At 41.4% G+C, this 12357-nt stretch overlaps 1 protein-coding gene across 4 annotated transcripts in view; it reads left to right on the top strand.

The window, feature by feature from the left end:
- Window positions 1–12357, top strand: part of cysltr1 (cysteinyl leukotriene receptor 1) — a 58774-nt gene that overhangs the window by 28974 nt on the left and 17443 nt on the right. The gene's annotated exons all lie outside the window — the stretch shown is intronic.

Genomic DNA, 12357 nt, shown 5'->3' with positions numbered 1-12357 from the left:
GCCAGTGTACAGTATGTATTCACCCTGTAATGGAATGTTCCTGCCTTATGTTTCATGCTTGCAGGAATAAGGATAAAGCTTCCCCACAACCCTGTTTTAGATAAGGGGCTTTTGAAAATGGATGTAATGGCTCACTAGTGTCAAAATCATTTTACCATACTCACTGCATATTCTGCATAAATTATCATCTGTGTAGCAGCAGTCCTTCTTGTTTAATCCTGGGGCCTCATGTATAAACGGTGCGTACGCACAGAAATGTTGCGTAAGAACGTTTCCACTTTCCAATCGCGACGTATAAAACCTAAACTTGGTGTAAAGCTGCGTACATTTCCACGGTACCTCATACCCCGTCGTACATAAGTTCTCCGCTCGGTTTTGCAGACTGGTGGCACCAAGCGTCAAAGCAGTTCTACTGTCCCTGTGTGGTTATCCTTTCTTTTCCTGACGCGGCTTTATAAATACACTGAAATTAGCCGCATGTTGTTTATTAGTGTAATGCATCTGATTGTAATTAACCAGTAACAATATAATGATCCACGGAATGGTCAAACTATTCCAAATACCATAACTGCTTTAGCGTTGTTATTCTCACTGCACCTTCTTCTTCTTCTTCTTCTTTCAGCTGCTCCCGTTAGGGGTTGCCACAGCGGATCAACTTTTTCCATATCACTCTCACTGCACCACTCGGCTGATCGGAAAGAGAATTATCGGTATATAGCATCAAGTACACGCTGCGTCAGCCATGCATCCTAGTTGAACTGCTCTCATACGGCAAACACTTCAAACCTTTCCTGTACGGACCTCACGGTTCAGAAACAGTTTCATCCGAAGAGCTCTAAATGCACTCAATCAGTTCTTTGAGTGCTCCTTGTAGAACTATTTGTACTTATAAGTAGAATCACCTCACTGTAAACTTGCACTACAGTTATAATATTGCACAACCTGAGTCACTGTATAAAGAGTGTTGTTTTATCTTGGTAGAGTAATATATATTGCTCTACTTTCCCCTATTGTATTATTAATATGTAGCCTTAGAATGCCTAATCTCACAGACTTACCACTGTATATTACTTATCTCCACCTTCCCTTCTATATCTATACCTTCAGGCAATTAGATGTAGTAAAAAGATAAGCAGGAGTTAAGTTAAACTAATAAATAAAATAATGTATTACTGATAATATTCATAAGTAATAACAAAATGCAAAGTACATTTGAATATTGGCAACCATACAACGTGACAAAATGGTGATGTGTAACTCAGGTGGCACACAGACTTGTAGTTACTTAAAATGTCTCTAGTTAAGGCATCATTGATGCTCAGCTTTCTTCAGAACAGGCCTCAAGCCTGTCTCAATATGGCTGAAGCTGTGCTGTTCATTGTGCTGCTCTTGTCAGTTCATGGTGTGATGGTCTTCATTAGTTATTAACAAGAGAAAGATACTTCTACATCATCACAGGTTAGCAAAAGAGATGCTTCTTTCATCATATGTTGGTTAGAGAGAATGTGGTTGAGCAAGCAAATTTATAGGTTTTCTGTCCAACCCCTACAGCCAATAGGACATCTTGGTACTTAAAGGCCTCTGAGACAAGCCAATTCCAAACAGCCATATCTCAGACCAATGGGGGTAAATAGTACATCTTAACACCTGCAACCCCCCCAAGACCATATGTTAAGCTAACCTGGCTTTATGTGGCGGATGAGAGAAAGAATTTAGCAAAGAAACACTCGCCAAAATGGTTTAAGACACATCCCCAAATCCTGTCGTAAAATTACAAAGAGACAGTCATAAAGGGGGGGTGGGGCAAACACGAATGCCTCTCACCAAAGTAACACTAAATTACATTGCTTCGCCTAAATTAAAAATAAAGACATACAAACATTTATCAAGTTATATGCAAAATTTTACATCACAACAAATGTATTTACATATGATGACGATATCATTTTTAAGATGAAATGCAGCAAAATATGTTTATTATATTATACAGATAAAACTTTAACTTAATTTAAATAATCTATATTTTTAATAATTAAAGGACACGGTGTTGCAATGCTAGCAAGGATCTGGTGCTCTGCTCACGATTGTTCCTGCCTTGCACTGTATGCTTCACTGAGACTGGCGTAAAGGATAGAATAATTAAACATGTAGTATGAAGATATTTCAATGTTCCTTAAAAGTTTTGAAAAATCGGCGTTATAAGCTTACAGATGGCTTAACGTCTATTACAGAGCTGATTGTGTGGCGATCGGTTACTTGGAGAAAGAAAAGGAAGGACAGGAATTGGAGGTTAGTATGTTTGAAAGAGACAGTACTGCAGGGGCGGCCTTAGGCATGTGCAAAGTGTGCACCTGCACAGGGCCGCCAAATCCCAGGGGCCTCCACGCCAATATATATTGAATATAAAACAGAAAGAGAAAATAACAACACAGCTAAAAACGCAGCGGCAAATTTCGGCAAAAGTTAAACGCTTGTGTCATGAGCACGAGGCGGCTATGCAGTGTCTACAACAGATGTTGCCATCCGCCGTGCATAAGATACCATATTGACATTGATGGGAGAAGGAGCCACCAATTCTTTCTCTGCCCAGGGCTGCCATGAGCCTAGAGCCGCCCCTGAGTACTGCTGCAATAAAATATTTCATCGAAGGTCGCGCACAATCACTGCGCCATCGTGTTCCCATGTTTAATAACGTGCTTTAACTCCTATCACCATGAAAATTATATCACGTACTGTATACATCTCAGTATTTTAGTTATTCAGAGAGCTGTAATATCACGAATGTAATGGATTCTGTGTCCTGTTGGAGGTAGGGAAAGCTGGTTTAAAAAGCACATAGTGATTCACACACATAGAGCACATAGAAGATCAAATACAAAATAAAACATTTAGTGTGCTACTTTACTTACAATGTGATTTGAGAAACTAGTTAATTAAACGATTTTAAGATGAAGTTTATGATGTTCTACTTTTATGAGAAAAAAAACTAAGTGATTAAAGTGGAAATTTTGAGATTGAAGTTGACATTTGGTGCTTTTTCCACACTGTGTCCTTTTTTTTTTCTCTGTACCCTAATAAGCTTTCATGTGACACTCAGACAGTTGGGCTACGACTCGCCTTTTCACGGTGACTTTGATATCTGACAACTTCTTTGTTATTTCAGGCACTGTGCGAGCTTGAGCTTTCGAGTTTCTCCGACATCCGTCATTCGATCAATTTCCTTTTGTTGTTTATACCACTGTTTAAACCAACAAATAGTACGTTTTTCCTTGCCTCCACTTGGTATTCGTGCTTTTCCTATTGTCTTTTTACAGAACACTGAGCTTAAGGGCTATTTATATTGATTTACATATTCAAAGAGGCATAATTCTGTGAGGAGTTGGGGCGGGGCAGCAGGCGTTACTTTTCATGCTGACCGGGATTTATGGAGAGGAAGAACGTGGAAGCTGGCGAATGCACAGATTCCTGTATCTGGATTTTTCTGTGCGTAAGCACATTTCGGCTTTTGTGCTTACGTCATGTTATAGTGTGAATTCTACGCACTGCATTATGCATTGTCTTGATTTTGCTGCTTTACTTTCTGAATCTTTCCCTTATAAAGTATGGTCAGATTAGACCTCCTTCACATATGCTATGTATAAGAATAAAACACAGAATAAACATCTTATCATTTTACAAGTTATTTGTCACTTTATTGGTCAATCTGTCTATTTTCATGTGAATGTTACTTTCCTAGTCCTTTTCTGTTCTAATTTAACTCTATTGCTGCTGCAAGGGAACACGTGGTGTAGGAAATATCTTTTTACTAACAGGCTGCCAAATGTCTTAAAAATGCCTGTAAACTTCAGTATGTGGTTCTTAAAAGTCAAATTTCTGCAAAAGATGGTCTTTTTTTTAACTTCATTTGGAAAATTTTACAAGTTTAGGTTTTAATTATTTTTATTGTTGACATTTTGTTCTGTTGATTTAATCCTGGCTTTGATGTAAACTCTTAAAATCAAAAACACACATACACAAAATAATTGGCAATGACTTATTGATCTCACTAGTTGGCATGTCTGGTGCATTCTTTTCTACAGTGCAGCAGGACATTGTAAAATGCTGTTTGACCTCAGTCAGTTGGTTTAGTTCCCAAAAGCAGAAGCTGTGGTTTAAAAAGTAGAAGAGCATTCTTTTCTTTACATAAAGAAATGAGTACTTCACATTATATACTGTAGATTGGTGGGATAGGCTCCAGCATCCCTGTGTCCCCTCTCCGGATGAAGCAGGCTAAGAAAATGGATGGATGCACACCAACATACACACACTGATAAGCCAAAACATGATGGTCTCCTGCTTAATATGATATTGCTGCTCAGTGTACCACCAAAACAGCTCCAACCTGCTAAGGTATGAAGTCTATAAGACTTCTGAAGGTGCCCTAGGGTGTCTGGTAGCGGAATGTTAATAGCAGATCTCTTACGCCATAATTTGCAAGGTGGAGCCACCATGAATCAGACTTGTTGGTCCAACACACCCCATACATGCCCAGCTGGATTGAGATCTTGGGAATCTGGAGGTCAGGGCAACACCTTGAACTCTACATCATGTTTCTCAAACCATTCCCTAACAATTTGTGCATTGAGGCAGGGCAAATTATCTGTTGCCATGAAGAGGTATACCTTGTCTTTAGCAATGTTAAGGTTGCTGGTACATGTCAAATTAACATCCACATGAATGCACAGACTCAGGGTTTTCCTACACAACTTTGGCAGAATCATCACTCCTCCTCATTGCCTTCATTAACCTCTTGCATTGATGAGTTTTGGTAGTTTGTGGATTTTCCCTCCTTCGTTGGTACTCACCTTGGCTGACCTTGATCACCCCACGTGTCTTGCCATTTTGGAAAAGCTCTGCCCAGTTGTCTGGCAACATCAAATTAACCCTTGTCAGATTCCCTCTCATGTTTACACCTATCCACATCTTGTGCATTTAATACATTAACTACGAGTATCTAATGTTAGCTTACAATCTAATATATTCCTGATGTTGACATCCATTGTTAAGATAACTATATTTTCTGCCATTTGCTTAATATAGGAGTGGTCATAATGCTTAGTGTATGTGTGTATGTATATATGTGTGTGTCGAACCTTGATGCTACCTCAGATACCTGAAAACACAGATAAAACAAATGGGCGCTGTAGTGGTGACACTGGGCCAGGCAGGGTGGAATGGGTGGAGAAGAGTGTCAAGAGTAATTTATGATAGACAGATATCAGCAAGAGTGAAAGGGAAGGTCTACAGGATGGTAGTGAGACCAGCTATGTTATATGGGTTGGAGACGGTGGCACTGACAGAGACAGGAGACAGAGCTGGAGGTAGCAGAGTTAAAGATGCTAAGATTTGCACTGGATGTGATGAGGATGGATAGGATTGGGAACAAATACATTAGAGGGTCAGCTCAAGTTGGACGGTCAGGGAGTCAGAGAGGCGAGATTGTGTTGGTCTGGATTTGTGCAGAGGAGTGATGCTGAGTATATTGGGAGAAGGATGTTAACGATAGAGCTGCCAGGCAAAAGAAAACGAGGAAGGCCTAAGAGGAAGTTTATGGATGTGGTGAGAGAGGACATGCAGGTGATGGGTGTAACAGAACAAGATGCAGAGGACAGAAAGATATGGAAGAACGGGAGCAACCCAAAGAAGAAGAAGTGCTAACACTGGGCAGACAGCTCACCACTGGCATTTACCACAACACAAACCTTTGAACTGAGAAGTATCATGGTGCGATTCCACAGCAATTCAGTTGGCAATAATGGTGAGATTTGCACTGTGGACGGGCAGAGTGTAGTGGCGACCCTCTGCAGAGAAAGGTGGGGGCTGACCCACAGAGAGAGATCAGCTGATGTTACCAGGGAAGCACCTGCTCACAGTGGTCAGAGAGTGGATCTGTGTGGCTGACAGATGGAGCTCTCATTTTAGCTAATGCTTCAAAGCGTTCACCTCTGAGCCAGAGAAGGTGAGTTCATAGTTCCCACCAGAAGGTAACTTCAGCACTTTGAAATGTATAAACACAAAAATTCTAAGTGCATGAAACAGTAGAGCATTTGTACAAAGTTAACATTGGCAACGTACTGACAATAGCTGAGGGGTGCAGCTGAATGAGATGAATGAGTTACACCAACAGTCACCAGTGCATAAAAGACCAACAGAAAATAAAACCCTGCTGCCAGTCTGGGCCTGTGCTAACAGATGTTGAACCCCTGCTGGTTTGCTTGGATGTCTAGTACTATTTGCTACCTAAAACTGCCACACATAAGCACTTCTGTCACTGTTGGCATCTCCTTCATTCCACTCTCAGGCTATAGTACCACTAAGCTTCTTCTTCCTTTCTGGAAGTGTTTGTCTCAGCTCTTGTTTTAAGCTCTCCAACTTTAAACCCATCTCAGGATCAGTTATGGCCAGGCTGTGGAATCGCCATTACTGATGAACCAAGATACAACCCCAGCTCCAGTGACTCCTCTATCCTGAGCCTTTAATAACTTTAATAAGGTTAGGTCTAGAATGCAGCCCCATTACTGTACACTCCCTAAAATGAGAAAGCAGCTACGTGGGAAAGTAACAACCTTCGGCCCATCCTTAAGTGCCTCCCTGTTGAACAGGCAGCATAACTTGAACCTCCTCAGCTAATGAAACACATGAAGGCTTGGAGATCTTGACGCTTTTTATCAACCTGTTGTGGAATTGCCTTTCCCTATTTGGAGAGTTAGGGCTCTGTAATGCTTGCTGCTTCACTTCCCTTTAGGCAGCATGTCAGTGCAATTTGCTGGCATCCAGGCAGCCATTCCCTTTCTCGTGTATTGCTGCTTCTGCCAATTGCCTTTACAGGATCTGCCTCCTGCTAGTGGCCTTTGCCTGCCCTCACACACTGCTATGCAGATGATTTTCTCCCTGCCAGAGTGACTGTCTCTTCTGGATATCTTGTTTATGTTGCTGTATTTTGTGCTACTCTAGTCATGCTGCTTTCCTCTGTTTACTTGTTGAGCAGCCACTCACACAGAGGAGCAACCAGACTCAGCATTTCCCAATGGGGATCTTGTGTTCACCTCCAAAGCAAAATATTGAATGGCATTTTACTGAAACTATCAGCTAGAGAAACATTAGAGAATTTTCAGGTTGTAATTGTTATTTGTTAATGTACCTTTGGGTATTGAAAGAAACTGTGTATGCTGAGAAGACATACTTATCTATATATGAAAGTGGTTTTATGTTTGCCTGTTACTGGTGTGACAATAAAAGTGGTCCTATTCCAAAGTGATAACTAATGCTGCACCAGATTTGGCCGGAATTAAATCTGAAATTCTTTCATGTGCAATAACTGAAACTGTAAACAGCCCTTGATGGTAACTGGGTTTAGTTGAATTCATGGCAAATAACAAAATCAGTATATGAAATGGAAGATATCATTTTTTTTATGATACTCGTATGACTGTTAGATGTAATTGATTTCTGAAGGCTCATCTCCCTGGGGAAATGAGCACACCCCTCATTAAAAAAACAGAATTTTATTTACTCACCCTCCAATTTCAAGAGAGTAAATGACACAAATTACACACCTGCCACATACAATAACAACATCTGAGGAATGTTCTGTTTTTTTCCTCCAAGGCAAATTATCCTGAGAAAACCTGTGAGAAAACAGTGTCACCCTTCCCATTCTGCTAAGATGACATTTACTCAGGATTCTGAAAATCGTTGTTCTGTTCAGAAAGTCAGCTTGTATTATTGTTCCAGAACCATCCCACAGTTTTTGTTTGCCCTAATTATGGGATTATTGGAACTGAAAAATACTAGATCTTGCTTTCGAATTCAGAAAGGGTGATTTTCAGTTGTCTTTCTGCTTTTTTACTGAGAGAGACTATTTTTGTGAAAACACACAGTACACTGCCAAATGTAACATTTAATTTATACATCCATCCATCCATTTTCCAACCCGTTGAATCCGAACACAGGGGTCTGCTGGAGCCAATCCCAGGGAGCAAGGCAGGAGCCAATCCCGGGCAGAGCGCCAACCCACCGCAGGACACACACACCAACCACAATTTAGAATCGCCAATCCACCTAACCTGCATGTCTTTGGACTGTGGGAGGAAACCCACGCAGACACAGGGAGAACATACAAACTCTACGCAGGGAGGACCCGGGAAGCAAACCCGGGTCTCCTAACTGCGAGGCAGCAGCGCTACCACTGCGCCACCATGTCACCCTTTAATTTATACATTTTAACTTAAGATATGAGTAACACAGTGGCATGCTGGTTAATGCTAGCACCTTACAGAGCCAGCATCCAGAGTTTGAAATCTACCCAGAGTCATTGTTAATGTGATGTGGGCACATTCAACCCATTTCTATGTGCTTTTTAATTCAAAATATTCTTAATCTAGTGGTGGTGTGTTTTCAGTTTTTTCCATATAACCATGAACATGCATGTCACGTTAGTTGACAATTCTAGCACTAATGTGTGATGTGTGTGTATTATGGATGGAGCAGTGCCCAGTCTAGGAACTCATTACTTCCTGTGTAGTTAGCACTTTCTTTCTGTGTCCATTTAGTGTTCTCTGGTTTGCCTCCTAAGACATATGTGCTAATGGAAGGATCTGAAGCGTGTGCAGTCCAGTGATGGGCTAATATTTTGTCCCAGTCTTTTTATGCTTTTATACCAAATAGTACCCATAAACCTTGGAATGGACTAAGTACGTTAATAAACTGGGTGCTTGAATAGTAACCACAGAAAATGGATGAAAGGAACAATACAGCTTTAGTGCATTTCTGCCTTTAACGGACTTTTAATCTTATAATTTATATAACATACATGATGGTTTGCAGTACTCTTTTAAGAATGTTATATTATTTAGGCATTGATTATTTAAAATATTTTTTCTTTGATAGCGAGATAAAGTAAGTTGATAGATGAATGGAAAGATGGAATTATATATGAAATTGTTTCATCTTTACAGTACATGTGACATCACAGGAAAAGCGCGTCTATGGATACATTGATCTAATCTATCAATCTGCAAACGAAATCTGTAGTATTGTTTATAATGTTTAATCATTGAATGAATTAGCCAATGCTGTTAGATACTGAATACCCATAACCTGAGGTCTGATGCATTGGTGTTATAAATGAATAATTTGATTAAGAGGTAGCATGCTTTAGTTGTTTTTCTTAGAGGTTTAATGCATATAAAAAGCAAAAGCTGCTTTTGTGCCAGGCAGCACACACAAATTTTTTCTAGACCTTTTGACCCTTTTTATTTGAAAACCTGCAAAAGAATTACTTCAGAACTGAACTTGGAGCTGATGTCGCATTACAGTTCTATTTTGGAGGAATGTGAGATTTGCCAACCACAGTCTCTGATCTTGTTGCTGGACCATGTCAGTTTAAGCAAGCCCATGTCAAGTTACATGACTGAAAATTGCTGCCTGTGTCACATTTACCGAGTAAGTGCTGAACTTCCAGCACGTATGTGTTTGCCCATTTTTATGATAGCCGATAATGTGCTGCGTGATGGAGTTTAGCCTCGATCTCAGCCCTTTCATATCCATCCATCCATTATCATACCTGCTATATCCTAACTACAGGGTCATGGGGGTCCATGGGAGACAATCCCATTCAAAACAGGGCGCAAGGCAGGAAACAAACTCCGGGCAGGGTGCCAGCCCACACACGGGACAATTTAGGATTGCCAATTCGCCTAACCTGCATGTTTTTGGACTGTGGGAGGAAACCGGAGCACCCGGAGGAAACCCACGCAGACACCAGGAGAACATGCAAACTCCACGCAGGAAGGACACGGCAAGCAAACTAAAGTGTCCTAACTGCGAGGCAGCAGCTCTAACACTGCGCCACCATGCCGCCTGCCATTTTATATATTTTTTACTATTCTGATGAGATATCAGACAACCAAGCTTCTCTTCTGTCTGTCAGATCTTATTACTTGCCGCTGCCAAGAGTTGATTCTACAATAAAATAAAATAAAAAGAGGAGTAATGTTGGAGGTCAATCATCACCCCAAAAGTGGATAGTAGATGACACATATTATATGTGTACCAAATTTCAGATCAATGGTTCAAACGGTTTGTGAGCTACAGGTGATTTAAGATCCTGCACAGACAAACGAACAGCCACGGTAGAATATTATATAATACTAGCCAACCCGCGGCATACCATACGCCGCATAATCAGGCTGGTTTTTTAATGATTTTTAAGCACAGGGAGAAAAGTAACATTTGAAAAATTTACAAATTTTTTAATGTAATAAATCAGCAAGAAAAGCAACATTGTAACAATGCACGGAACGAACCAACACACAATCGTCTGTGCAGGAGGAGAGGAGAAGGACGTCCACTCCACTCCCTCTGTCATGCTACTCTGCTGATTTCTCGTCCAGTATGCACTGCCTGCTCATGTTCCCACCTCCAACTCGTCACCCGAGTCGTTGTCGTCTGTGCATAGTCCAGATGCAGCTGTGACGTAGACTTTTCATTGCTCTGTGCGGTTTTGGCTGCCTTTCTATATATAATCAACCATGACACCCGGCCACGGTGGTAGCGAGGTGGAGGGCGGTGTGTACAAAGTACAGGAGCATCTAAGAAGACACATGTTTGTCGCGGATGCGAATTGCTGTATGTAGCGTGTAAAACATTTTGCTATGGTGCATGCGGTCGTGCATCGTAACCGAAAACTCGGTTTTTAAACACTGGTTACTTCATTGTGTATACGACTGTAGGTGAATGAAAAGATGTAACTCTGGAGAGGGCAACATACAATACAGCGTTTTACACGCTGCATACAGTGATTCACATTCGCGACAAATTGTTTTACATGCTGCATACAGCGATTTACATCCGCGACAAATATGAATCTTCTTAGATGGTGCTTTCACGTCCACCCACGCTCTCAAAGCACATACACTGCCTGGTCATGTGCCCACTTGCAAGAGCAACTAACAGAGACTCGCCCACCAACTGTAAGACTATGGGATACCCCTGGCAAACTGCTCTACACGCCGCATACAGCGATTCACATCAGCGACAAACTGTTTTACACACTGCATACAGCGATTCACAGCCGCGACATGATTTTTCTTAGATGGTCCTGTCGCGTCCACCCTCGCACTCGAAGCATACACACTGCCTGGTCATGTGCCCGGTCGCAAGAGCAACTGACAGAGACCCGGCCACCAAGTCGAAGACCATGGGAAACCCCTCGGAAGCTGTTTTACACGCTGCATACAACGATTCACATCCGCGACAAACAAACTGTTTTACATGCGCATATAGCGATTTACATCCGTGACAAACATGCCTCCTCTTAGATAGTCCTGCCGCGTTGTGTGGTGCCTCTGTGTGAACCGGTCAGGCATAGACAAGGTCAGCTGCTCAGAGAGCGTCTCGACTGTTGCAGGGCCTGCATTGGTGAAGCAGGTGAGACGGTAATGAAACAGAGGCACAGGGCTTATTGGTTGTTAGAGACTGCTTCCTTCATTGTGTTTTAACCTTAGTTTTAAAGGATTGTTTTAAGGATCCCATTGGATACCCCTCGCAAACTGTTTTACACGCTGCATATAGCGATTCACTTCCGTGAGAAACATGCCTCTATGAACAGTCAACGTGGCTCAGAGCTGCATGTGGACTCTACGACAGACGAACATAAATGACGGTGTTTTTCCTGTGTTGTCGCATCCGAGTTGGTGGGCGTGGTTCTGTGAGTTGTCGTCGTATCCAATGGTCTTAGAGTTGGTGGGCGTGGCTCCTCCCTGCGTGCGCCATGGGCGTCTCACTTGTTGGCGGCTTAGTGAATCCACACCCCTTCCGGCGTGCTTTCCATGGTTGTCTTGCCTTTTGCTTTCCATTTTGCAAAATAATGACTTGTCTTGAATCTTGAGTTTTATGTTTCTTCGTATGGAGTTCTGTGGTTTACTAGCCTTTTGGACATTTACTATATACAAGGACCATAGTCCATTATTGATTTGCTTCTGTACACATTCCATGTTGGTCTTTTTAACTTCCTTCTTACCTGTTATCACAAAGACTTCATCACAAGTATTGTTTTTTGTGTTCGACTGCATTTCTTTACTCTTGAATGCATTGATTTTGCATTTGGTGTTTTGGGAGCACTTTGAGCTAATCATCTCTAAACAGCACTATATAAAAAGCACATTTATTTTACTGCATATAGTGTTAACGACAAAGTTTTTCACCTCTATTTAAGCATTGTAGTGAAATAAGTGACAATAGCCTGACATTAATGAATATTAACGATTTACTCTTCAGGCAATTATATGTGTAAAATGAGAAACAAAATTGATATAA

The sequence above is a fragment of the Polypterus senegalus genome, chromosome 10, assembly GCF_016835505.1.
Source record: "Polypterus senegalus isolate Bchr_013 chromosome 10, ASM1683550v1, whole genome shotgun sequence".
Lineage (NCBI taxonomy): Eukaryota > Metazoa > Chordata > Cladistia > Polypteriformes > Polypteridae > Polypterus > Polypterus senegalus.
This window is presented reverse-complemented; position numbering and strand designations above follow the sequence as displayed.